Here is a 12,047-nt window from a genome sequence, read left to right as displayed (position 1 = left end):
TCAATGACTTGATAGTCAGAATATGAATGTAATCTATTACTATCTCTGAATCGCACTTAGATAATACCTTTGAAGATACAGTGGTAGCAATACATGGTTATAACATCTACAGAAAATACAGAAATGCCAATTGAGGTGGTGTTGTGGTCTATATTCAGAACCACATTCCAGTAAAGCTTAGAGAAGGTCTCGTGTTAAATACTGTTGAAGTAATATGGCTACAGGTTAATCTGCCTCACCTAAAGCCCATTCTTGTGGGAAGCTGCTACAAACCACCAAGTGCTGATAGTCAGTATCTGGATAATATGTGTGAAGTGCTTGATAATGTATGTGATATCAACAGAGAGTTATAATTTCTCTGTGATTTCAATATTGACTGGCTTTCATCAAGCTGCCCACTCAAGAAAAAGCTTCAGACTGTAACCAGTGCCTGCAATCTGGTTCAGGTTATCATTCAACCTACCAGGGTAGTTACAAACAGCACATGAATGAAATCATCAACATGTATTGATCACATTTGACTAATGCTGCAGAAATTTACTTTAAAGCAGTATCTAAATCCATTGGATGTAGTGATCAAAATGTAATAGCCATATAAAGGAAAACCAAAGTTCCAAAGTCTGGGCCTAATATAGTGTATAAGAGGTCATACAATACATTTTGTAGTGATTCCTATGTTGATGATTTAAATAATATTTGCAGGTCTGTGGTGTGTAACGAGGAGCAACCAGACGCTGCACTTAAAACATTTACGGAATTGCTTATTCCAGTTACTAATAAGCATGCACCCATTAAGAAAATAACGGGAAGAACTGTTAAATCCCCTTGAATTGATCAGGAATTGACAAATTGCATGGTTGAGAGGGATGAGGCAAAATAAATGGCAAATAAGTTTGGCTGCACAACCGTAAATGTAAATTGAGAATTCATGTGACTAAACTGAATAAAAAGAAGAAGAAACTATACTATGAAACAAAGATAAATGATATAAAGAATGATAGTAAAATGCTTTGGGAGCACCTTAAATAAAATGTTGGGCAAAAAGGCAAACTCAGCTCCATCATTCATTGAATCAGATGGGTCATTCATCACAAAACTCACTGATATTGCCAACTACTTTAATGATTGTCATTGGTAAGATTAGCAAACTTAGGCATGACATGCCAGCAACAAACGCTGACACTGCACATCCAATTATATCTGACCAAATTATGAAAGACAAGCATTGTCATTTTGAATTCCTTAAAGTGAGTGTGGAAGAGGTGAAAAAAGTATTGTTGTCTATGAACAATGACAAGCCACCGGGGTCTGACAATCTGGATGGAAAATTACTGAGGATAATAGCGGACAATATTGGGACTCCTTTTTGCCATATCTTCAATCTAAGCCTACTAGAGAGTGTGTGCCCTCAGGCCTGGAGGGAAGCAAAAGTAATTCCATTACCCAAGAATAGTAAATCCCCCATTACTGGCTCAAATAGCCGACCAATCAGCCTATTACCAAACCTTAGTAAACTTCTGGAAACAATGGTGTTCGACCAGATACAATGCTATTTTACAGTAAACAAAATAACAACAGACTTTCAGCAAGCTTATAGGGAAGGACATTCAACAAGGACAGTACTTGAGACATGCCCTTGTGTTCCTCAGCTCAGCCAGTGATAATCTCACATGATGTAACAACATCCCCACTTCCAGTATGAGCGAGAGAAGAAAAAGTGAGGGAGGGAGAGAGAGATGCCAAAAAGCAAACAATTTCACAGCTAAAGTAACACATAAACGCCAAGCTACTTAAAGCAGTTTCCATAGGAGCGAACTTGGGGGTTAGTGAGTAGTATATTTCTGTTAAAATAGTCAATGGAAAATAAAGACTTTAGTTTGGACTGGTGCTGCAGTTTCTTCTCGTGAGGAATGGGGACTCTGGAGAGAGTCTTGAAAAAATCAAGTAAAAATACACCTTATTGAACAGCGGGGACTGTGAAGAGACACACACAGGCACAGACACACGCTTACACGTACACATGATAAGACACGCACTCTACACACACATGGATTTTGTATTGTAGATATGTGGTAGTAGAGTAGCGGCCTGAGGGAACACACTTAATGTGTTGTGAAAACTGTTATGAAATGTAATATTTTAAATTGTATATAACTGCCTTAATGTTGCTGGACCCCAGGAAGAGTAGCTGCTGCCTTAATAAATACAAATAAAAATACGGCGCCAACTCTGCTAAATTGACTCTTTGCCGGGGCTGTTTTTGCCAGATTGGAAGAGATACAGCAGCTTCCCTAATGCTTTGTGTAATCCATTCGGGGGGTTTGGAGAAATCTCTGCGTTAAACAAATCTGTGTCTGTCTACAGCAATTGTGTAAGTGTGGTGGGGGGAGGGGAGGGGGGTGCGGGGTTTGGGGGGGGTGGTCCTGAGGCAAGAATGGTGAGAGGGATTTTTTTTAAAAACTTTTTTTTACTCTGTTTATTCAGTTTGCACACAAATCACATCACACACAATTAGACAACACAATATAGACAATATAAGTAATACTCAAAAACTAATTAAAAAAACTATAAAGATACCATTCTTTAGACAAGTTAAATACACACCGGGCAAAAAGGTACAAAGGGCAATCTGTAGATCAAACAAGAACAAACCCCATCCCTGTTCTTATAATCAGCCGAGGGGTGGGGTGGAGAAATGCAACCACTCTCACATTCACAGACTGTCATGGCCACAAAGACTGACCATCCACTGGACCAAAACATTCTCAAATCACTCACATGCAGAAAGCTCGGACTCAGCAGGGAGCAGTAGATCATGGACAGGTAGACCAGGGACAGGTAGATCAGGGACCTCCCCAGTAGAAAGGGAAAGCTCATTCTCTCCTCCAGGAGTGGACAGCGGTAAAGGGAACTTGGTCTTCTCCCACTCAGGAGAAGACCAAGAGGGCAACTCGGACATCGGAACAGCCTCCGGCTCAGGGACAGCCCCCTCTAATGGTAGGTCGACCTCCAGCACCTCCACTAGGAACCGCTCCACCTGGCCCAGCCTCGCCAATGGATTACTGGCTGGGTAGGCATCAGCCCAGCGCTGCCACGGCTGTGGGAAGTCCTTGATGATGCACTCCACAAGCTTAGCATCCGCCCAGATCAGGTAGTCCTCGGCGTTCAGCCAGCACCACCAGTAATTAGCCGCTTCCTGCAACTCCTCTGTCACGTTGCCAACCTCAATCTAGTAGAATTTGCCTGCACTCACTGTGACAGGGTTTTCCGGAACTTCTGACACCATTTGTGAGTTTGACCATACGGTTGGATTGGAACAGGAGGCAGAAGGTGTTTTTTCTTGCCAAAGTAAGGCTTTCTATTAGCAGGTGAAGAATTAAGAATTAATATAGCCGGGGACTGTACAAGTATTTACAAAACAAGTAAACAGGCCCTGTGTAGCTCAGTTGGTAGAGCATGGCGTTTGCAACGCCAGGGTTGTGGGTTCGATTCCCACGGGGGGCCAGTATGAAAAATGTATGCACTCACTAACTGTAAGTTGCTCTGGATAAGAGCGTCTGCTAAATGACTAAAAAAAATACAAAATACAATGAACAAAAAGTAGGCCTAATCAACTCAAACAAAAAGCCAGGCTTCAATCATTCCTATACTCGGCAGCATGCCGATCTTACTGTGTCTTGTCCCGATCTGTCTCTCAAACATAGAAATGACAGCGTTTAAATACCAATACCCATCATGCATCTGACCAATGGGAAGAAGCCCTTTTACATCCTTTTCAATTAACATTCATGAATTAACATCTAAACGTCTTCAGATGCTACACACACATTAATAACCTTGAGCACACATATCAATAACGGTGCAACCATGCTTAGCATAAATACAATCTGGGATATGTACGTTCACCCGGGATACGAAATTTCCGCTATCCCCATACACTGAATAAATAATGCGCTCTTGAGCGCTTCCCATTGCCCGTCAACTCTCTGACCAGGAAATTAACAGATAACCCTCTACAATCAAATACGAGGTAATAATTTACCAAAAGGACATTGCTAACCCCACGATATACCATTAATAAATACAGTACCAGTCAAAGATTGGACACACCTACTCATTCAAGGGTTTTTCTTTATTTTTTACTATTTTCTACATTGTAGAATAAAAGTGTAGACATCAAAACTATGAAATAACACATATGGAATCATGTAGTAACCAAAAAAGTGTTAAACAAATCAAAAGATGTGTTATATTTTAGATTCTTCAAAGTAGCCATCCTTTGCCTTGATGACGGCTTTGCATTCTCTCAACCAGCTTCATGAGGTAGTCATCTGGAATGAAGGAGTTGAAGGAGTTCCCACATATGCTGAGCACTTGTTGGATGCTTTTCCTTCACTCTGCGGTCCAACTCATCCCAAACCATCTCAATTGGGTTGAGGTCAGGTGATTGTGGAGGCCAGGTCATCTGATGCAGCACTCCATCACTCTCCTTCTTGGTGTCACCAGCAAAGCACCCCCACACCTTCACACCTCCTCCTCCATGCTTCACGGTGGGAACCACACATGCAGAGATCATCCATTCACCTACTCTGCGTCTCACAAAGACACGGTGGTTGGAACCAAAAATCTCAAATTTGGACTCATCAGACCAAAGGAAATATTTCCACCTGTCTATTGTCCATTGCTCGTGTTTCTTGTCCCAAGCAAGTCTCTTCTTCTTATTGGTGTCCTTTAGTAGTGGTTTCTTTGCAGCAATTCGACCATGAAGGCCTGATTCACACAGTCTCCTCTGAACAGTTGATGTTGATGATGTTACTTGAACTCTGTGAAGTATTTATTTGGGCTGCAATTTCTGAGGCTGGTAACTCTAGTGATCTTAACCTCTGCAGCAGAGGTAACTCTGGGTCTTCCTTTCCTGTGGCGGTCCTCATGAGAGCCAGTTTCATCATAGCGCTTGATGGTTTTTGCGACTGCACTTTCAAAGTTCTTGACATTTTCCGTATTGACTGACCTTCATGTCTTAAAGTAATTATGGACTGTCGTTTCTCTTTGCTTATTTGAGCTGTCCTTGCCATAATATGGACTTGGTCTTTTAACAAATAGAGCTATCTTCTGTATACCACCCCTACCTTGTCACAACACAACTGATTGGCTCAAACACATTAAGAAGGAAAGAAATTCCACAAATTAACTTTTAACAAGGCACACCTGTTATTTGAAATGCATTGCAGGTGACTACCTCATGAAACTGGTTGAGAGAATGCCAAGAGTGTGCAAAGCTGTCATCAAGGCAAAGGGTGGCTACATAAAATAATATACAAAATAAAATCTAATTTCATTTGTTTAACACTTTTTTTGGTTACTGCATGATTCCATATGTGTTATTTCATAGTTTTGATGTCTTCACTATTATTCTACAATTTTGAAAATAGTAAAATAAAGAAAAACCCTGGAATGAGTAGGTGTGTCCAAACTTTTAACTGGTACTGTATATGTGCTTTTCATAAAGCATTAACCGTTTGCAGTGTCTGATTATTGATACAAGGCATGTCTTTAGATGATGTAACGGAGATCATAGGACGATCGTCACAGCCCCTTTGACATTCCATTAAATGTTCTTGGTGGTATTATTTTGGCCACCCTGAGCACCCCCGTTATACATCCCTGTCATTAGAGCACAGAGTGAAAAAGCAATGAATACCCAAAAACCCCAGGATAACTTGTCTCAGAATAATTATGTAAGATAACTTGGAAAAAGTATGGAAAAATAAACTGAAAAAAAGGAGAGAATGACAACATTAAAACTAAACAATTCACTCTCTAGTAAAATTACCAAAATCAAACTAGTTGGACATTGTGTCAAAGTACAGCCAAAACCAAGTTTGCTTGGTATAAATTACGTTCAAGATGTACACCATTGAAGTAAAGAACAAACATAAAAACGTAGCTTTGGCATATTTAGAACTGTAATATACTATGCTTCTCGGAGTTAAGGAAATGGATCATATAAATCCAGCTGGTTTTTCTATGCATCGGCAGGACAGAACAGCAGAGTCCGTTAAGATCAGCGGTGGTGTCTCTTTATTAACAACAGCTGGTGCGCGATCTCTAACATTAGCAAACCTCATGATAAGCTGTAGACCATACTATTTACCAAGAGAGTTTTCATCTGTATTTTTCGTAGCTGTCTATTTACCACTACAAACCGATGCTGTTACTAAGACCACACTCAACGAGCTGTATAGGGTCATAAGCAAACAAGACAAGGCAGCGCTTCAGAGGCGGAGCTCCTAGTGAATGGTGATTTTAATGCAGGAAAACTGCAATCGATTTTACCTCATTTCTACCAGAATGTCACCTGTACAACTAAAGGGATAAAAACTCTAGATCACCTTTTCTCCACATACAGAAATGCATACAAAGCTCTCCCCCGCCCTCCATTTGGCAAATCGGATCATAACTCTATCCTCCTGCTTACAAGCAAAAACTCAAACAGGAAGTACCAGTGACACGCTCAATACGAATGCTAAACTACAGAACTGTTTTGCTAGCACAGACTGGAATATGTTCCAGGATTCATCCGATGGCATTGAGGAGTTTATCACATCAGTCCCCGGCCTCATTAATAAGTGCATTGACGACGTTGTCCCCACAGTGACCATACGTACAAATCCAAACCAGAAGCCATGGATTACAAGCAACAGCTTTCAAGGAGCAGGACACTAATCCGGATGCTTATAAGAAATCCCGCTACGCCCTCTGACGAACCATCAAACAGGCTAAACGCCAATACAGGACTAATATCAAATCCTACTATACCGGCTCTGACGCGCCACAGATGTATCAGGGTTTGCAAACTAACACGGATTACAAAGGGAAACCCAGCCGAGAGCTGCGCAGTGACGAAAGCCTACCAGACGAGCTAAATGCTTTCTATGCTCGCTTCGAGGCAAGCAACACTGAATCATGCATGAGAGCACCAGCTGCTCCAGATGACTGTATGATCACGCTCGCCGTAGCTGATGTGAGTAAGACCTTTAAACAGGTTAACATTCACAAGGCCGCAGGGCTAGATGGATTACCAGGATCAAACCTGACCCAGTCTTTAATATACAGATTATTTGTTTCTAGCAAACCACAATAGTTCCTGTGCCTACAAATGCCAAGGTAACCTGTCTAAATGACTACCGCCCCGTAGCACTCACATCTGTAGCCATGAAATGCTTTGAAAGGCTGGTCATGGCTCACATCAACACCATCATCCCAGAAACCCTGGACCCACTCCAATTCGCATACCGCCCCAACAGATCCACAGATGACACAATCTCTATTGCACTCCACACTGCCCTTTCCCACCTAGACAAAAGGAACACTTACGTGAGAATGCTGTTCATTGACTACAGCTCAGCATCCAACACCATAGTGCCGTCCAAGCTCATCACTAAGTTAAGGACCCTAGGACTGAACACTTCCCTCTGCAACTGGATCCTGGACTTCATTATGGGCTGCCCCCAGGTGGTGAGGGTAGGCAAAACACATCCGCCACGCCCCTCAGGGGTGCGTGCTCAGTCCCCTCCTGTACTCCCTGTTCACCCACGACTGCGTGGCCAAGCACGACTCCAACACCATCATTACGTTTTCTGACGACACAATGGTGGTAGGCCTGATCACAAACGACGATGAGACAGCGTATAGGGAGTAGGTCAGAGACCTGGCAATGTGGTGCCAGGACAACAACCTCTCCCTCAATATGGGCAAGACAATTATTATCGTGGACTACAGGAAACGGAGGGCCGAACACGCCCCCATTCACATCAACGGGGCTGTAATAGAGCGGGTCGAGAGCTTCAAGTTCTTCTGTGTCCACATCACTAAGGACCTATCATGGTCCAACACAGTCGTGAAGAGGGCACGACATCGTCTCTTCCCCCTCAGGAGGCTGAAAAGATTTGGCATGGGCCCTCAGATCCTCAAAAAGTTCTACAGCTGTACCATTGAGAGCATCTTGATTGGCTGCATCACCGCTTGGAATGGCAAATGCTCGGATTTCGACGCAAGGCGCTGCAGAGGTTAGTGCGTAAGGCCCAGTACATCAGGGCCGAACTCCCTGCCATCCAGGACCTCTATACCAGGAGGGGTCAGAGGAAGGCCGTAAAAATGGTCAAAGACTCCAGCCACCCAAGTCATAGACTGTTTTCTCTGCAAGTGGTACCGAAGCGCCAAGTCTGTGACCAAAAGGCACCTGACCAGCTTCTACCTCCAAGCCATAAGACTGAAGAACAGTTAATCAAATGGCAACCTGGACTATTTATAATGACCCCCTTTATTATTTATTGATTTATCTTAGTTGTTTTGCACTGACTCCCTTGAACTGGCTCTATGCACACTCACTAGACTCTACCCACACACTCATATGTACTACACTGACACTCCAACACACACACACACACACACACATACACACACACTACATATGCTCACACACACAAAACACACACACATACACACTCACACATGGACACACTTTACATACTGTACACTGCTGCTACTCTGTTTGCCTAGTCACTTTTACCCCTACCCACATGTACATACTGTATTACCTCAATTACCTCAACTACCTCGTACCCCTGCACATTGACTCGGTACTGTATATTGTATATGTAGCCTCTTTATTGTTGTTTTTTGTGTTACTATTTCCTTTTTTATTTAGCAAATATTTGTCTTTTTAACTATGCACTGTTGGGAATGGACTCGTAAATAAGCATTTAACTGTAAAGTTTACACCTGTTGTATTCTGCGTGTAACCTTCTCACCAGGCTCGAATTTGACTCTCATGATATTACCTTACTTAGAATATCTGAACAGCATGGGATATTAGGTGAGAAGGACATCTCCAATAAGAATCCCTATTGTAAACTCGCTAGGGTGAATGACAAATAGGGTATAAACTTCAGTTAAATTATTATAGACTTGGTTATTATTATAAGGATATGCCTTCCAATGCATTAAATGAAACTGAAACAGTAAATGACTCCACCAATACAACAGACATAAGGTTCAAGATCTATATTATCACATTTTCAATGTACCACATCAAAATAAATAAAAATAATAAACCCCAATGATTTTTCCACAACCCATGTCCAAATTACTTGCAAGCTTGATTAAACCCTGGGCGCGCGTTGGAGCTAAAAAAAAAAATTACGACATACATAAAGTCCCAAAGTCCACCCCACATTTGTAGTTACTCATTACTCGTAGATAATGCCTCAGCAAAGTATAGCAGTTCCGTGCAGATGTCCTCACAAGATCCACAGCTATCAATGCAGCCAGTACTCCGTAGCAGCAACAGACATCCCGTGGAAACCCGAACTCGTTGATCGTCACAAGCAATTCTCGATGCTAGGCTAACCTCTAGGATGTTGAATGTCTCCACAATGCGAAGGCAGCTTCAGTCTCCACTAGGTCTTTCTTAACAAAATAATAACACGCTCTTATAGAAATAAAATCAGGATTTCCCTTCAAAACTCTGTAGGTATGGTTTTGTTCTCTTTATTGTTTCCTTTAGTCGTTTCCTTCACCAACCCCACTAACGTCTCTCCTCTCTCTTCTTTCAACCTTTCCCTCTCTTTTCTTTCCCAGCAACCAGTCCACTCTCCCATTGGCCACAACTTAACAAGCTACCTCATTGGTCAACACTTTAACAAGATACATGGGAAACTTAAGCTTAAAAGTAAACCAACCTATTCACTTGTACATTTTTGAAACCTTGCTTCAAAAGAAATGCATTAGCGACATTACAAATCAGGAGCAATTCGATCACCTTTTAAATCTAATACCAATTAATTATAACAAATAAACTCTATACTTAGTTTTAGCAAGGGTATTACATGCGCATGTAACCAATATAATTTGATTTGATTTGGATTTTTACTGTCAAGAAAAAGGATGAGATGAAACAAATAACCCAAAATATTTTTGGGTCAATGAGACTATGTAAACAAACTCTTGTTAGGTCAATGAGACTATGTAAACAAACTCTTGTTAGGTCAATGAGACTATGTAAACAAACTCTTGTTAGGTCAATGAGACTATGTAAACAAACTCTTGTTAGGTCAATGAGACTATGTAAACAAACTCTTGTTAGGTCAATGAGACAGTATGTAAACAAAGGAATTACATAAACCCTTAATAAAAGGAAATAAAAGTGACTGAATGCTTTTAAGGCAAGCAAACTAAATGATCAAAACATTCAATCATATCAAATGACAGTGGGTTCGCCAACTTTTAAACAATACAGAAAGGGTATAGTTATAGTTATAACTGAACACAGTTATACCACAAGTAGGTTACTTACTTACTATCCAAAGGCTCGAGGCATTTGTGCTGATTCAATTTACTCTAAGCTTACACAGCTCTCCTGCACCTTTTCTCAGATCCGCAGTCAGGCATTTCACGTTGGCCTCCAGAGAGGTAGTCAGGTCGGAGACACTGGTAGCGGGGGTCTCCAGCGCAGCAATTGGAATGTTAGAACTCTGTTGTGGTTTTGAGCGATGCGATAACAGGCATTGTTTCGTTTCTAAGAGTAGTTCAATCAGCTTTGAATGTTTCAGAAACCTCTTGATTTCCGGCCTCAATCGTAGCAACTATATCTGTTTTCATTTCAACTATCTCCAAGCGTAGTAACTTGATGGCCTCGAGAACGTTCATTTCATCGCCCCCAGGTAGAGCTGCATCCCCAGGCAAGGCGCGAGTCTCCTGGCTGTCAGGCTCAGGAGAGGGCAGTGATGAAACTGGGCCTTGTAGGCTGACTTTTCTCAAGGTCAGGTTTTTGGTCTTACAGTATGTTTCGTCGTCATGCTAACATTTGGAAATAAAGTAGTCTTGGGTACTTCAGAAAGGGATCACCAAAGTAATATTTGAAAATAAATATGGTTTTACTGTAAAATTCACATACATTTAAAGAATACAGCGAGAGCAAACGGAATACACGTCAGTCGCACATTGCGCCTCTAGCAACCCCCCGAGAGGAAAGATTTTTGAAGGTTAGCAAAACGTTGCTCTTTCTCCTTGGGCTTTCAAACACTATAGTGTAGGTGATATGTGAGGGTTTTTTTCCCTCCCAAAGAAACATTGAGTTTTGTTTTACTTAATCTCATAATGGCCATTGTTATACACATAGAATAGATGACCATAAAGGAGTTTGCAAGACAGCACAAATAGATCTGGGACCAGACTAATGTAGTAGCCATCGGGTGCTTATACTACTTGTAATGATTCATCGTTGTACAAGTCATCATTCAACAACACAGTCATATTACCCTACATTGACTTGTGTTTACTTGTTCATGTATGCTGTGTTATTGACAAGCCTCTGGTCACTATAGTAACACCATCTGTAACAGGGACACACAGTTCGGGAACCTCCGGCTCATAGGAGACTGGGCTTGTCTGGGCTTGGGCTCTGGCCAAAGAGACTTGTACAACAGTATGTGTCTGTTAGAAGTAGAAACATCTCCTTTACCTCCACACACAATACCACATGGTTAAAGTGCGATTTACAGGAGCAAGTATGGTTAAATGCCTTGCTCAAGGGCACATTGACAGGTTTTTAACCTAGTTGGCTCAGGGACTCGTACCAGCAACCTTTCAGTTACTGGCCAAACGCTCTTAACCACTAGGCTACCTGCCACCCAGTATTATATTATATTATATAATATATTGAATCATGTCCTGAAAAGGAGATAGCTAACAGTTACAGGCTACTGATCCAGAATCAGGTCAATTGGACCGAGAAAAGCTCAAATTGATCGCAGTGCAGTCTCTTGAAACTGATTTAATTCAGTCGATACTACATTAGAACTCTCGTCAGTGCCAAAGAAGTACTCTACAAGAGGAACTCAATGACACTGATCTTTTAGATCACCTCCAAAAGCTAGATTAACGTTCACATGCTAATTGTATGATTAATTATCTTCCTTTCTGCGTCACGAGATGAGAAGACTTAAAGGAAGGGCTTGACGGTTTATTTGTTTTATTTTTTAGCC

This window comes from Coregonus lavaretus (assembly GCF_964263955.1).
Source record: "Coregonus lavaretus genome assembly, chromosome: 37".
Classification (NCBI taxonomy): domain Eukaryota; kingdom Metazoa; phylum Chordata; class Actinopteri; order Salmoniformes; family Salmonidae; genus Coregonus; species Coregonus lavaretus.
Note: the sequence above shows the minus strand (reverse complement) of the source record.